Raw genomic sequence first — 12,834 nt, forward strand, 5'->3', positions numbered from 1 at the left:
GTTCTGGGTGCAGCTGAAGTCTTGCCGACTCTAAATAATGCACAGCCAGTTAAATGTTGTAGTTGCTGGAAGAGGCCAGGGAACCACTCCCCTTTCCTTTGTCCGGTTTCACACCAGAGCAGACACTGGGGGGGGGGGGGTCCCTGAGCTGGTGCTCTCACACACTGCGCTTTGGGCTGCAAGGGCCTACCAATAGGGGTGATTTTCAGTGCTGCGGTGTAGTGACCTGTGGTGAAAGGTTGTATGCACCTTTCACGCAGGCTGCAATGGCAAGCCTATAGACACATTTTGCATGGGCTCCCATGGGTGGCAAAATGCATGCTGCAGCCCATGGCGGACCCCTGATGCCTCAATGCCCTGGGTACCTAAGTACCATATTCTAGGGACTTATAAGGGTGCACCAGTATGCCAATTGTGGATTGCACAAAGGTCCAAGGTAACCAAATTGGGAGGGAGAGAGCACAATCACTGAGGTCCTGGTTAGCAGGATCCCAGTGAAGACAGTTCTAAGCACACTGAGGGTACTTTCCTACAATCAGGATCTGCTCCTCTGATGCCAGGGGATCCACTAAATACTAAATTTATGGGTGTGTAGCATAGTAGCCAACGGACTACTGACACTTGGGGTCACTACGCCCCATATAACCCTGTCCCAAGTCTCAGTTATGCCATCCCGAAGATGACTACCTCTTAAATTGCCTCCACCTCTCAATTTCCTATCCTGTTAAGTGAGCTAGATTTGCATTTCAAAGGCGGCAGCCCTTTGAGGCATGATGCCTTAGGAAGTCTAGTCAGCAGGTCATACTGTGAGAGGGAGTGTTAAACCCTCTTTCTGGACAGGCTTTTGTTTTGGGCCTTTTGAGAGCAGAAGGCTCTCACCCTAGGGAGCCAGAACCGTGTCTCTTTGGCAGGGTGGCAGAAACCAGTCAGCAAGCACACTAGAGGCTGGTAGGATTTCAGGGGGGCGCCTCTAAGGTTCCTGGAGTCAGTGTGGGCTTATCAATACGAGATGTTAGATACCAAACATCCCTATCTATAGTGAAGCCATCATGTAGCCGGGGAACATGTATGGACCAGTGTCTAGTACATGCATTTAAAATGGCTTTGTAGGAAGTTGGCTCTGTATGCACTATTTCAAAGTAAGGAATAGTATGCACAGAGTCCAAGGGTTCCCCTTAGAGGTAAGATAGTGGCAAAAAGAGATAATACTAATGCTCTATTTTGTGGTAGTGTGGTCGAGCAGTAGGCTTATCAAAGGAGTAGTGTTAAGCATTTGTTGTACATACACACAGGCAATAAATGAGGAACACACACTCAGAAACAATTCCAGGCCAATAGGTTTTTGTTCTAGAAAAATATCTTTTCTTAGTTTATTTTAAGAACCACAGGTTAAAATTCTACATGTAATATCTCATTTGAAAGGTATTGCAGGTAAGTACTTTAGGAACTTTGAATAATCACAATAGCATATATACTTTTTACATAAAACACATTTAGCTGTTTTAAAAGTGGACACAGTGCAATTTTCACAGTTCCTAGGGGAGGTAAAGTAATGTTAGTTCTTGCAGGTAAGTTAACCACCTACGGGGTTCAAATTGGGGTCCAAGGTAGCCCACCGTTGGGGGTTCAGAGCAACCCCAAAGTCACCACACCAGCAGCTCAGGGCCGGTCAGGTGCAGAGTTCAAAGTGGTGCCCAAAACGCATAGGCTTCAATGGAGAGAAGGGGGTGCCCCGGTTCCAGTCTGCCAGCAGGTAAGTACCCGCGTCTTCGGAGGGCAGACCAGGGGGGTTTTGTAGGGCACCGAGGGGGACACAAGTCCACACAAAAAGTACACCCTCAGCAGCGCGGGGGCGGCCGGGTGCAGTGTAGAAACAAGCGTCGGGTTTCCAATGGGAGTCAATGGGAGACCAAGGGGTCTCTTCAGCGATGCAGGCAGGCAAGGGGGGGGCTCCTCGGGGTAGCCACCACCTGGGCAAGGGAGAGGGCCTCCTGGGGGTCACTCCTGTACTGAAGTTCCGATCCTTCAGGTACTGGGGGCTGCGGGTACAGGGTCTTTTCCAGCCGTCGGGATTTTAGAGTCAGACAGTCGCGGTCAGGGGGAGCCTGGGGATTCCCTCTGCAGGCGTCGCTGTGGGGGCTCAGGGGGGACAACTTTGGTTACTCACAGTCTCGGAGTCACCGGAGGGTCCTCCCTGAGGTGTTGGTTCTCCACCATTCGAGTCGGGGTCGCCGGGTGCAGTGTTGCAAGTCTCGCGCTTCTTGCGAGGATTGCAGGGGTCTTTAAATCTGCTCCTCTGAAACAAAGTTGCAGTCTTTTTGGAACAGGGCCGCTGTCCTCAGGAGTTTCTTGTTCCTCTTGAAGCAGGGCAGTCCTCTGAGGATTCAGAGGTCGCTGGTCCTGGAGAAAGCGTCGCTGGAGCAGATTTCTTTAGAAGGCAGGAGACAGGCCGGTAGGACTGGGGCCAAAGCAGTTGGTGTCCTCTTTCTTCTTCTGCAGGGGTTTTCAGCTCAGCAGTCTTCTTCGGTAAGTTGCAGGAATCTAAATTCTTAGGTTCAGGGGAGCCCTTAAATACTAAATTTAAGGGCGTGGTTAGGTCTGGGGGGTTAGTAGCCAATGGCTACTAGCCCTGAGGGTGTGTACACCCTCTTTGTGCCTCCTCCCAAGGGGAGGGGGTCACATTCCTATCCCTATTGGGGGAATCCTCCATCTGCAAGATGGAGGATTGCTAAAAGTTAGTCACTTCAGCTCAGGACACCTTAGGGGCTGTCCTGACTGGCCAGTGACTCCTCCTTGTTATTCTCATTATCTCCTCCGGCCTTGCCGCCAAAAGTGGGGCCGTGGCCGGAGGGGGCGGGCAACTCCACTAGCTGGAGTGCCCTGCGGTGCTGGAACAAAGGGGGTAAGCCTTTGAGGCTCACCGCCAGGTGTTACAGCTCCTGCCTGGGGGAGGTGATAGCATCTCCACCCAGTGCAGGCTTTGTTACAGGCCACAGAGTGACAAAGGCACTCTCCCCATGTGGCCAGCAACATGTCTCGAGTGTGGCAGGCTGCTAGAACCAGTCAGCCTACACGGGTAGTTGGTTTAAGTTTCAGGGGGCACCTCTAAGATGCCCTCTGGGGTGTATTTTACAATAAAATGCACACTGGCATCAGTGTGCATTTATTGTGCTGAGAAGTTTGATACCAAACTTCCCAGTTTTCAGTGTAGCCATTATGGTGCTGTGGAGTTTGTGTTTGACAGACTCCCAGACCATATACTCTTATGGCTACCCTGCACTTACAATGTCTAAGGTTTTGCTTAGACACTGTAGGGGCACAGTGCTCATGCACTGGTGCCCTCACCTATGGTATAGTGCAAACTGCCTTAGGGCTGTAAGGCCTGCTAGAGGGGTGACTTATCTATACTGCATAGGCAGTGTGAGGTTGGCATGGCACCCTGAGGGGAGTGCCATGTCGACTTACTCGTTTTGTTCTCACCAGCACACACAAGCTGGCAAGCAGTGTGTCTGTGCTGAGTGAGGGGTCCCCAGGGTGGCATAAGCTATGCTGCAGCCCTTAGAGACCTTCCCTGGCATCAGGGCCCTTGGTACCAGAGGTACCAGTTACAAGGGACTTACCTGGATGCCAGGGTGTGCCAATTGTGTAAAACAAAAGTACAGGTTCGGGAAAGAACACTGGTGCTGGGGCCTGGTTAGCAGGCCTCAGCACACTTTCAGATCAAAACATAGCATCAGCAAAGGCAAAAAGTCATGCCAAGGAGGCATTTCCTTACAGTCTTCCTTGGCCGCTCTGTCTGAGAATTGACAGGCATAGCAGGGTCACAACTGCTCTTGCAGATATGCCCTCACACGTAATATAATGGACCCTGTCTCGGGCTGTAAGGCCTGCTGTAGGGGTGACTTACATGTGCTGCATGCAGTGTTAGGGGACATGGCACACAGGCTGAGTGCCCTATCGCGTTTTAACGTTTGTCTGCACCAAGACACGTAGCCTGCAATGGCAGCCTGTCATGTGCCTGGTTAGGGTTCTCTTAGCGTGGTACAATTTGTGCTGCAGCCCTTACGGACCCTCTTTAGTACCCAAGGCTCCTATGTACTAGGGGTACGATTTACTAAGGACTTACAGAGGGTGCTAAAGGTTTTGACAATTGGGGAAACAACTTTGCAGTTTTGGGAAAGAGATGTGGCACTGGGGACCTGGTTAGCAGGGACACAGTGCGCTTTTAGTCAAAATCACATCAGATACCAGGCAAGTAGTCGGGGCTAATGTTGCCAAAAAAAGAGTGCTTTCCTACTTTCGCCTTTTAGGACTCCTGGATGTGGAATCAAAATACTTAGCTTGCTGTCTTTTTGTGGACCTAGTGTCGTGTTCAAGTGGAAAAATCCTGATCTTTTTTTAGATTACAAGGCTGCTTTTGATCGACTGGATAGAAGTAGAGCAAAGCTGTGGAGCAAACTGGCCAGGTGGAATATACTTATCCTATTGCCTAAAGCCCTAATCCTTCTCCACACTGACACCTGGGTCAGAATTAAGTTGAGATGATGCCAGCCTATTGAGAAATATTCCAACTAATCAAGGGTTACGGCAAGGGTGTATTCTAGCCGCCACGTTTAAACTTCTTAACTTATCTTCCTACCAGCTTAGCCCAGGTTAATTTGCACTCCCCTAAACTGGGTAAGCCAATCTATCATGTCTGATATACGCTAACAACTTAGTGCTACTAAGCGGCTCAAAAATCGGCCTCCACGGGCTTCTAAATACCACAGCCTCATACTTCAACGTAAATGCAATGGAAAACAACCTAAGAAGTCAAAAATCATATTCCAGGGAAAAATATAATTGAGCCTTCAGCAGTGGCATATGGGTAAGGACAAAGTAGACGAGGTAACAGAATACAAGTATCTGGGTATGCTTCTTTATATACAAGGCTCATTTAACGAACATTTGGAGCTCATACACCGATAATCAATAGCTCTTTAAACGCATACAATCTGCTATAGCATTTTGTACATACTTACCTCTTCTGCAAATAATTCAGGCCAACCTAGTTACAACCATCTCCTATGGAAGTGAAGCCTTAAAGGGCAGAGACGCTGTTCACATGGAAAATGCTGTTATCAATCTCTTCAAGTGAGTCTTCTCCTTTCTGGGTCACTCGTAGTTTGCTGGCTCTGTTTATGGTGTGGCACCCTATACTGAGTCCAGGCAACCCTTAGTGATAGTGAGTAGGTGTCCAGGTAGCAGAAGCTCTCTAGGGGTAGCTGAGGCGAGCAGCTCAAGCTTATCAAGAAGAAATGTAAAGCACTTGCAGTAGCACAGTAGTCAGATAGTAACTTAGTCATAAGAAAGAACCACACATGTGTTGCAAAAATTAAGGATACTTTTTTACAGCACGAGTACTAGACTGACATTGGTATATCTTTCGCTGGAGATATTACATGCAATTATACATATAAAATAACCAGAAAAAAATAGCATAGAAGTATACTAGATCCTAGGGGAAGGCCAAACCATATACTAAAAAAGTGAAATGTGAAAGTGGGACTCCGGCCAAGGTAAGTGTGGTGGTTAGCTAGGGGCTGGGGCCAGTTAGGAAGACCAGTGGTAAGTACAGTAGGTGACCCCAGCAACTAGGAGTAAGTTGGTTAGTTACCCACCCAGTTATACCATAGGTTAACACAGAAAGCAGTGGTTGGAGTTTGTGGAATTCAGGACCCTTCCCAGCGGACCCTGAGGAAACTAGCAGGCAAGAAGGTGGATGGAGAGTGCCCCTACCCCAGGATACCCAGAAGACAGGAGTACCTACCCCGGGAACTCAGATACAGAGGGGAGAAGGAACTCTCTCAGAAGACTGTGGCTGCCTCTGATTGTCCAGCTGCTGTCACAAACCGGGGACCATGCCGGTGGAACCCAAGGACGGATTCTGGATGTGAGGGACCTGAAAAGGAAGGGGACAGTGTCCAGCACCCAAGGAGGTTCCCAGGTGGCAATGCTCACCCTCCTGAACATGAAGTTCCTGCAAGACAGTGGAAGAAGAAGGCCAGCTGCGAGGTCCAGGAGTTGATGAAGATCCCAGGAATTGCCTACGAGCTGTCCCTTGACGGTCAACAGATTGCAGGAGGGTCAGTGACCCTCCAGGTCACCAACAAGGACTGGCAAGTGCATACGGAAACATAAGAGAAGTTTGCAAAGTTGTGGGGACCAACAAGGTCCGGGAGACTTAACCCAGGAGAGGGGAGTCATAGTTGGCCTTCAGTACACAGGAAGTCCAACAGGAGTCGATGGAGCCCCGACGAGTGACCCACAGGCGCCGGACTCGGAGAGGCCTTACCAGCCCAGCAAAACAGAAATCCCACATCGCAGGCCAAGAGCTGATCTACGGTTTGCAGAGTGCCGGGGGCTGGAGCTTGTTGGAGACTGAAGGTCTCCCGGAGAAGTGTCACTAAGCCTTGGCAAATGCCACAGTTACATGCACAGGGGAGCCAGTCCATTGGCAGGAGCAAAGGCCCACAGTCTCCCAACTTGGATAGAAGACAAGTAGGACCCAGAGGAGGCCACAGACTCACAACCTGTGATGCAGAATCTTCAGATATCCAGAGACAGCAGACCCCACCAACCGGTCGAAGATTCCTTGAAGTGCCTGCGGATGCAGAGGAGTGACTTCTTCACTTCAAAGGAGATTCCTTTTTGCCTTCTGATGCAAACCGAGTCTTTGTGACCCTGGAGCATGCACAGTCTTGGATGTTGCAGAATTCTTGCAGGATCCGGAGAAACAATGTTGCAGTGGGAGCCTTCCCACCAGAAGTAGACTTGTTCAGTTCCAGGTGAAGACCAGCAGCAGTTCCAAGGGACAGAGGCAGAAGATGTCTTGCAGAGAGTTCCTTCTAGAGTCTTGCTCGATGAATCTTAGGACCCACCCACGAGAGAGCCCTAAATAACTCTAAAATGGGGTTGGTCACTCTCTGCATTGAACTTCTTATCAGGGGTTCAGGAACATTACCTGCCTGGCCTAACCAACCAGATACTCTCAACGGCCTCTGCACATCTTTTTTTCAAGATGGTAAAATCAAGTGGCCACCTGGCAGATCTCTGGGCACCTCCCTAGGGGAGGAGCTGGACAGGGGGGGTGGTCACTACCCCTGTCCTTTGTGTAGTTTTGTACCAGAGCAGGATCCGGGGGTTCCTGAACTGGTGCAAACTGGATTATGCAAGAAGGGCACCAAATGTTCCCTTCAAAGTAGTCTTGGGGTGCTCAGAGGCCACCCCAGCCCTTAGACACCTAATACACTGAGAGAGGTGGTTAAACCTCTCCCTTGCAGGAAATCCTTTGTTCTGCTCCTCTGGCCTGAGCCTGGCTCATCAGCAGGAGGGCAGAACATTGTCTGGGGTCTCTTCAAAGCACTCTGGTGGCTCTGAGGCCACCCCACCCCAGGTGAGAGACACCTATTTGAAATGGAGAGGTGGTCACACCTCTCCCTTGCGGGAAATCCTTTGTTCTGCCTTCTCCTGCTTGAGTTAGGCTCAAAATCGGAAGGGTAGAGTAGTGTCTGGGATCCGCAGCAGTGTGGGCTGGCAGCTGGACCCCATAAGGCGGCACAGGCAGAACTGGGGAATCCTCTAGGCACCCCGCAAAGTACATGGTATCATGCAACTAACACTGGAATCTGTGTAGTTGCATGATTCCAACATGTTTGATACCAAACATGCCTAGATTCGGAGTAGCCATTATGTAGTTGGACCACTTGTATTGACCAGTGTCCACTTCATACCTTAAGGTGGCTTCCCTGCACTTAGAGCTCAGGAATTGGCCTGGGGTCTGTATGAGTACCCTGTTCATGCAGGGGTACCCTCACACTTGCAGACATGCACCTTGCCCTTGGGCTGAAGTGCCTACCAGAGGGATGACTTATAATACGTAAGTGCAGTGGTGAGGTTTAACAGTGAAAGGGTGCTTGCATTCTTTCACACAGGCTGCAGTGGCAGGCCTGCAGTCATTTTGCATGTGCTCCTATGAGTGGCATAACACATGCTTCAGCCCATAGGGGACCCCTGGTGCAGCAATGCCCTCGGTATCTAGGTACCATATTCTAGGGACTTGCAGGGTTGGACCATTATGCCAATTGTGGGTGTAAAAAGTAACAAACGACTACATTTAGGGGCGAGGGCAATGTGACTGGGGTTGCTGGTTAACAGGTTTCCAGTGAACTACAGTCCAATCACACTAACATCAGGCATAAAGTGGGGGCAACTATGCCAGAAAGAGGGCACTTTCCTTCACAGTCCAACTCTGATGCAACCTCTCTTCGCTGAGTCCTTGGTTCAGCAGGGCAGTCCTTCGTTATTCCTCATCTGTAGTCAATTGAAATCTGAGTTATAGGTACCCGGATGGCCCTTTTATGCCCAGGAAGTTCCCTCAGGTTAGGTTGTGTTCACTAGCTAATGGGCTACGAGGTTCCCTTCCTTCTGATGACTACTTCCTGTGAAAGGTAGCATCTAGCTATCCCGGAAGACTCCATTCTGTCCACTTCCAACATGGTAGAATCCCTCTCTATGCATTCTGGGCTCCCTTCCCCAACCCAGAGTTTTGGCTTCCATTGGGAGTTAGACACCCCTGAACCACTGGTTTGAGAATATGCTCGCCTTTCTACCTAAACAATAGAGCAGCCCGCTTCTAAGTGTTTGCCATTTGCTTTTCAAAGACGACTTCCCCTTTGAAGATTGCCTTTTGGGCCTGTGTTGCTTCCTGCCAGGGTGGTAAGCCACCTCTCCCTGATTCAAGCTTCTGTTGTGTCCTTTCCTGGAAATCGCGTACACATTTTCCCAGGAGAGCAGAATACTGTTGTGCCCTGTGGGCAGTCGTAAACGGGCATGGGAGACTTTGGGCAATGAAGTGGCAGCTTTTTAAAAAGTTGCACATAGTAATAAGTTACATTAAGCTCCACTTGGGCATCAAGTTGGACTTATTGTAACAAGTGGTTTGATACCTTGGAGTGTCAACTTAGGTTGTCCTGTTCAGGAGTAGCACAGCGTGTAACCCTATATTCACCAAAGGGGCTGCCAGTCACTTTCAGAGTAAAAATTATAATTTTGGGCTTTTAGTGCCAGAGCATGTAAAACACATGCTTTGCCCTAAAATATGAGGCACCCTGTTAGGGCTTGATAGACCTGATGTGGCGGTGGCTTATACGTATTGAAAAGGAGTTTTGGGATTTGACATGGTTGTAAATGGCAAAATGGAGCCAGCAGTGAACACTGCTCTTCCTAGTTGGAGTGGCAGACGGGAAGACATGTTGTAGGAAGCTGGTTCTGTACACACTATATCAAAATGAGATATAGTGTGCAGAGAGTCCAGAGGTTTAACAGAGGCTAAAGTAGAAAATACTAATGTTCTCTTTTGTGGTAGTGGGGTCGAGCAGTTAGGCTTATCAGAGGGTAGTGCAAAGCATTTGTTGTACACACACAGACAATAGAAGATGCACACATTCAATGACTTAACTCCAGACCAATGGTTTTTATCTAGCAAAAATATATTTTCTTAATTAATTTTTAGAACCACAAGATTCAAGTTGCAGGTAAGTACTTCAATAGATTCATATTTCACACGTGTATCAACAGTACTTTGTTTGAAATTGATAAGTTATACAGTTTTTGAAATATTGGCAATAATCTGTTTTAAGACTTGACAGTGCAATTTTCAGAAACAGTTCCTGGGGGAAGAAAAGTTGGATTGTTTTACAGGTAAGTACAAGACTTACAGTTCCAGTCTTCGGGGGTTAGGAAGTCCACAGGTTGGGGTTCAAGATAACCCAAACACCCACCTTAAGCATCACGGGCTGGCCTGGTGCAGAGGCCAAAGTGTAGGCAAAATTAACATGGACTCCAATGGAGGCGGGGGGCACTCGGTTTCAGATCTGCAGGCAGACCTGAGGGGTTTAGAGGAGCACTGGGGGGCTCACAAGCAGGCACCAAACATACACCCTCAGTGGCGCTGGGGCGGTCGTGTGCAGGGTGCAAACAAGGTGTCGGGTCTCCAATGATTCTCTATGGGGATCACTCAGAGGCTGCATGCAAGGTCCACGGTGGGGGGGGGGGGGGCATTTCAGGCAAACCACAGACTGCACAGGGAGGAGGACCACCTGCTGAATGTTGCTGCACCAGAGGTCGGGTTCTCCAAGGCCTGGGGGCTGCGGGTGCAGTGTGTCTTTAGGCGTTGGGTAGCTTTGCGGTCAGAGGGGTCCTCGGGATTCCTTCTGCAGGTGCTGTCCTGGAGAGGTCAACCCTGGGTGGGCACTTGCTCGGAATTGTCTGGGGATCCTCTCCATCTGGATGGGCCACCTGGACACGGACCATGGGCATCGGATGCAGAGTGGTTAGGACTCATGCATTCAGAGTGAGGTTGGAGTCTTTAGTTGTTGTTTCTTCTTGGACAGGGATGGAGTCCATGGGAGTTCTTTGTCCTTTTGGATGCAGGGCAGTCCTCTGGAGCTTGGCATAGATCGCTGGTCCCGCTGGATGTGTCGCTGTTCTTTTGCAGGTTCTTTGAAGCAGGAGACAGGCTGGTAGGGCAGGGGCCCAAGTCAGTTGTCTTCTTCCTTCTTCTCTGCTGGGGTTTCAGCTTAGCAGTCCTTTCTTGTCAGGTCGCCAGGAATCTAGTGAGCTGGGTTCAGGGAGGCCCTTAAATCCTAGATTTAGGGGTGTTTTAGGGGTCAGAGGGCAGTAGCCAATGGCTACTCTCCCTGAGGGTGGCTACACCCTCCTTGTACCCACTCCCTTTGGGGAGGGGAGCACAAACCTAATCCTATTGGTCCCTGCCTCCAAACCAAGATGGAGGATTCTGCAGGGAGGGGGTCGCCTGGACATCTTAGGGGTAGTCCAGGCTGGGATGGTCACTCCTCCCTGTTTTCCCTCATTTTCCCGCTGGACTTGCCACCAAAAGTGGGCCTTTTTCTGGGGGTGGGCAACTCCACTAGCTGGAGTGCCCTGGGCACTGCAGTCTGAGGCTTGAGCCTTTGAGGCTGGGTAACCATGCCAACAGTGGCACTTTTCTACACACGTTTTTTCCTTTGTCATACCTAGGGTGGCTCAGTCAGTACGTCCGTCCTTGGGGTGACCCTCTCTCTGACTTACATGCTGTAGGTACCATATACTAAGGACTTACAATTAGCTTATTTCAATTAGGTGTTAGCCAATTAAATATACACATTTTAAGGTCCGGGCACTGAGGTCTAGTTAGCATGCCTCAGTGGACTCAGAGTTGAAAAACCAGCAGCAGCAGTCCAAATCTTTGGGGCTGGGAGGGTGACTATAAAAAAAGAGGCATTTCTTTGCAGGGGGGTCACAATTCAACTGGTGTTTTCTCTTTGACTTACCCGAAGACTTTGACTGAGATGACAATCTACTGGGTGAACCACATTGGCAGCAGGACCTTCATTTTGACTTGGACTAATTGTGGCTCAGAGTCTTGAGATTAGTGACTTAGAGTTTGACATCAGTTTCTTGTATAACTTTTGGGTTGATCTGAGTGCAGTTGCCACAGGCCCTGGGGTCTTGTTCTTACTCCGGGCACTACAGAACCAACTTTGTGTGTGTCCGTCACAGATAACTGTTTGAGACAGTCCCTGCACTGTTTAAACTCTATTGTTTAGGAGGGTGACTTTTCCCCTAAACACTTGAAGAACTTTTGAAAAAATCTGCTTAAAAGACCATGGAGAACCTCAAGATCCATGACTGACGGCGCTGAAAGAAAGCAGCTGACAGCACGCATCAGTGACACTTACTTGAAACTCTGATTGTCGCTTTGAAAGCCGAACTACACAATGCCACTTGCAGGAGAACTGTTCTGAAAGTTTCCTCCGGATCAAGTCTAACACCTTGGATATATTCACAGGGTGAGGAGTCTGCAGTTAGAAGTATCAGAAATTACAAATATGTACAAAAATTACATTTGGCTAAGTAGTGTTACTGCTCCCTTGTAAGATGGTCAACCAAGGATAGTCCTAGTGCAAATATTGCACCCCCTGCGTATATTATAACAGAGTAACCAGCAACAAAACCTCTACTTACTATTATAATCTGCGAGATTTTATGTAAGAAAATATCTTTTAATCCCTCCTTAAAGGCATGTTGGCTTTCACATGTTTTTCACAGTCCTTAAGTAATGGCTGCTGGCTTTGCTTCATAATAAACTTATCTTACATATAGGGGGTCATTCCGACCCCGGCGGGCGGAAACCGCCCAAACACCGCCCCGCGGTCAGATGACCGCAGGGGGCATTCCGACTTTCCCGCTGGGCCGGCGGGCGATCTGCAAAAGATCGCTCGCCGGCCCAGCGGGAAAGCCCCAGCAAAGATGAAGCCGGCTCCGAATGGAGCCGGCAGATTTGCTGAGGTGCGACGGGTGCAGTGGCACCCGTCGCGATTTTCAGTGTCTGCCAAGCAGACACTGAAAATCTTGCTGGGGCCCTGTTAGGCCAGTGGCATGGGCAGTGCAGGGGCCCCACGACTCCCGTTCCTACACCGCCAGGAACAGGCTGGTGGGAAGCCGCGGTCAGAATTGGCCAGGAAGCACCGCCAGCCTGTTGGCGGTGCTTCCGTGGTCGTTGGCCCTGGCGGTCAATGACCGCCAGGGTCAGAATGACCCCCATAGTGTCTAACATACTGCGTCCTTAGCTTGTCACCATAACATATTCATTCCTGCTGCATAGAGCATAAGCTTGGTAACAAGGCAAAAAAGCAATACAAGTTCCTTCTCAGAAGAACACAGCTTCTCAATCAAATCCTGATGGAAGATTGATTAGCGTGAGAGTGAACCAAAAAACCCTCATTCAGTAGT

At 49.5% G+C, this 12,834-nt stretch overlaps 1 protein-coding gene across 6 annotated transcripts in view; it reads left to right on the forward strand.

Moving 5' to 3' along the window:
- Window positions 1-12,834, forward strand: part of RC3H1 (ring finger and CCCH-type domains 1) — a 655,450-nt gene that overhangs the window by 284,874 nt on the left and 357,742 nt on the right. The window lies entirely within an intron of this gene.

The sequence above is a fragment of the Pleurodeles waltl genome, chromosome 4_2 (assembly GCF_031143425.1).
Source record: "Pleurodeles waltl isolate 20211129_DDA chromosome 4_2, aPleWal1.hap1.20221129, whole genome shotgun sequence".
Lineage (NCBI taxonomy): Eukaryota > Metazoa > Chordata > Amphibia > Caudata > Salamandridae > Pleurodeles > Pleurodeles waltl.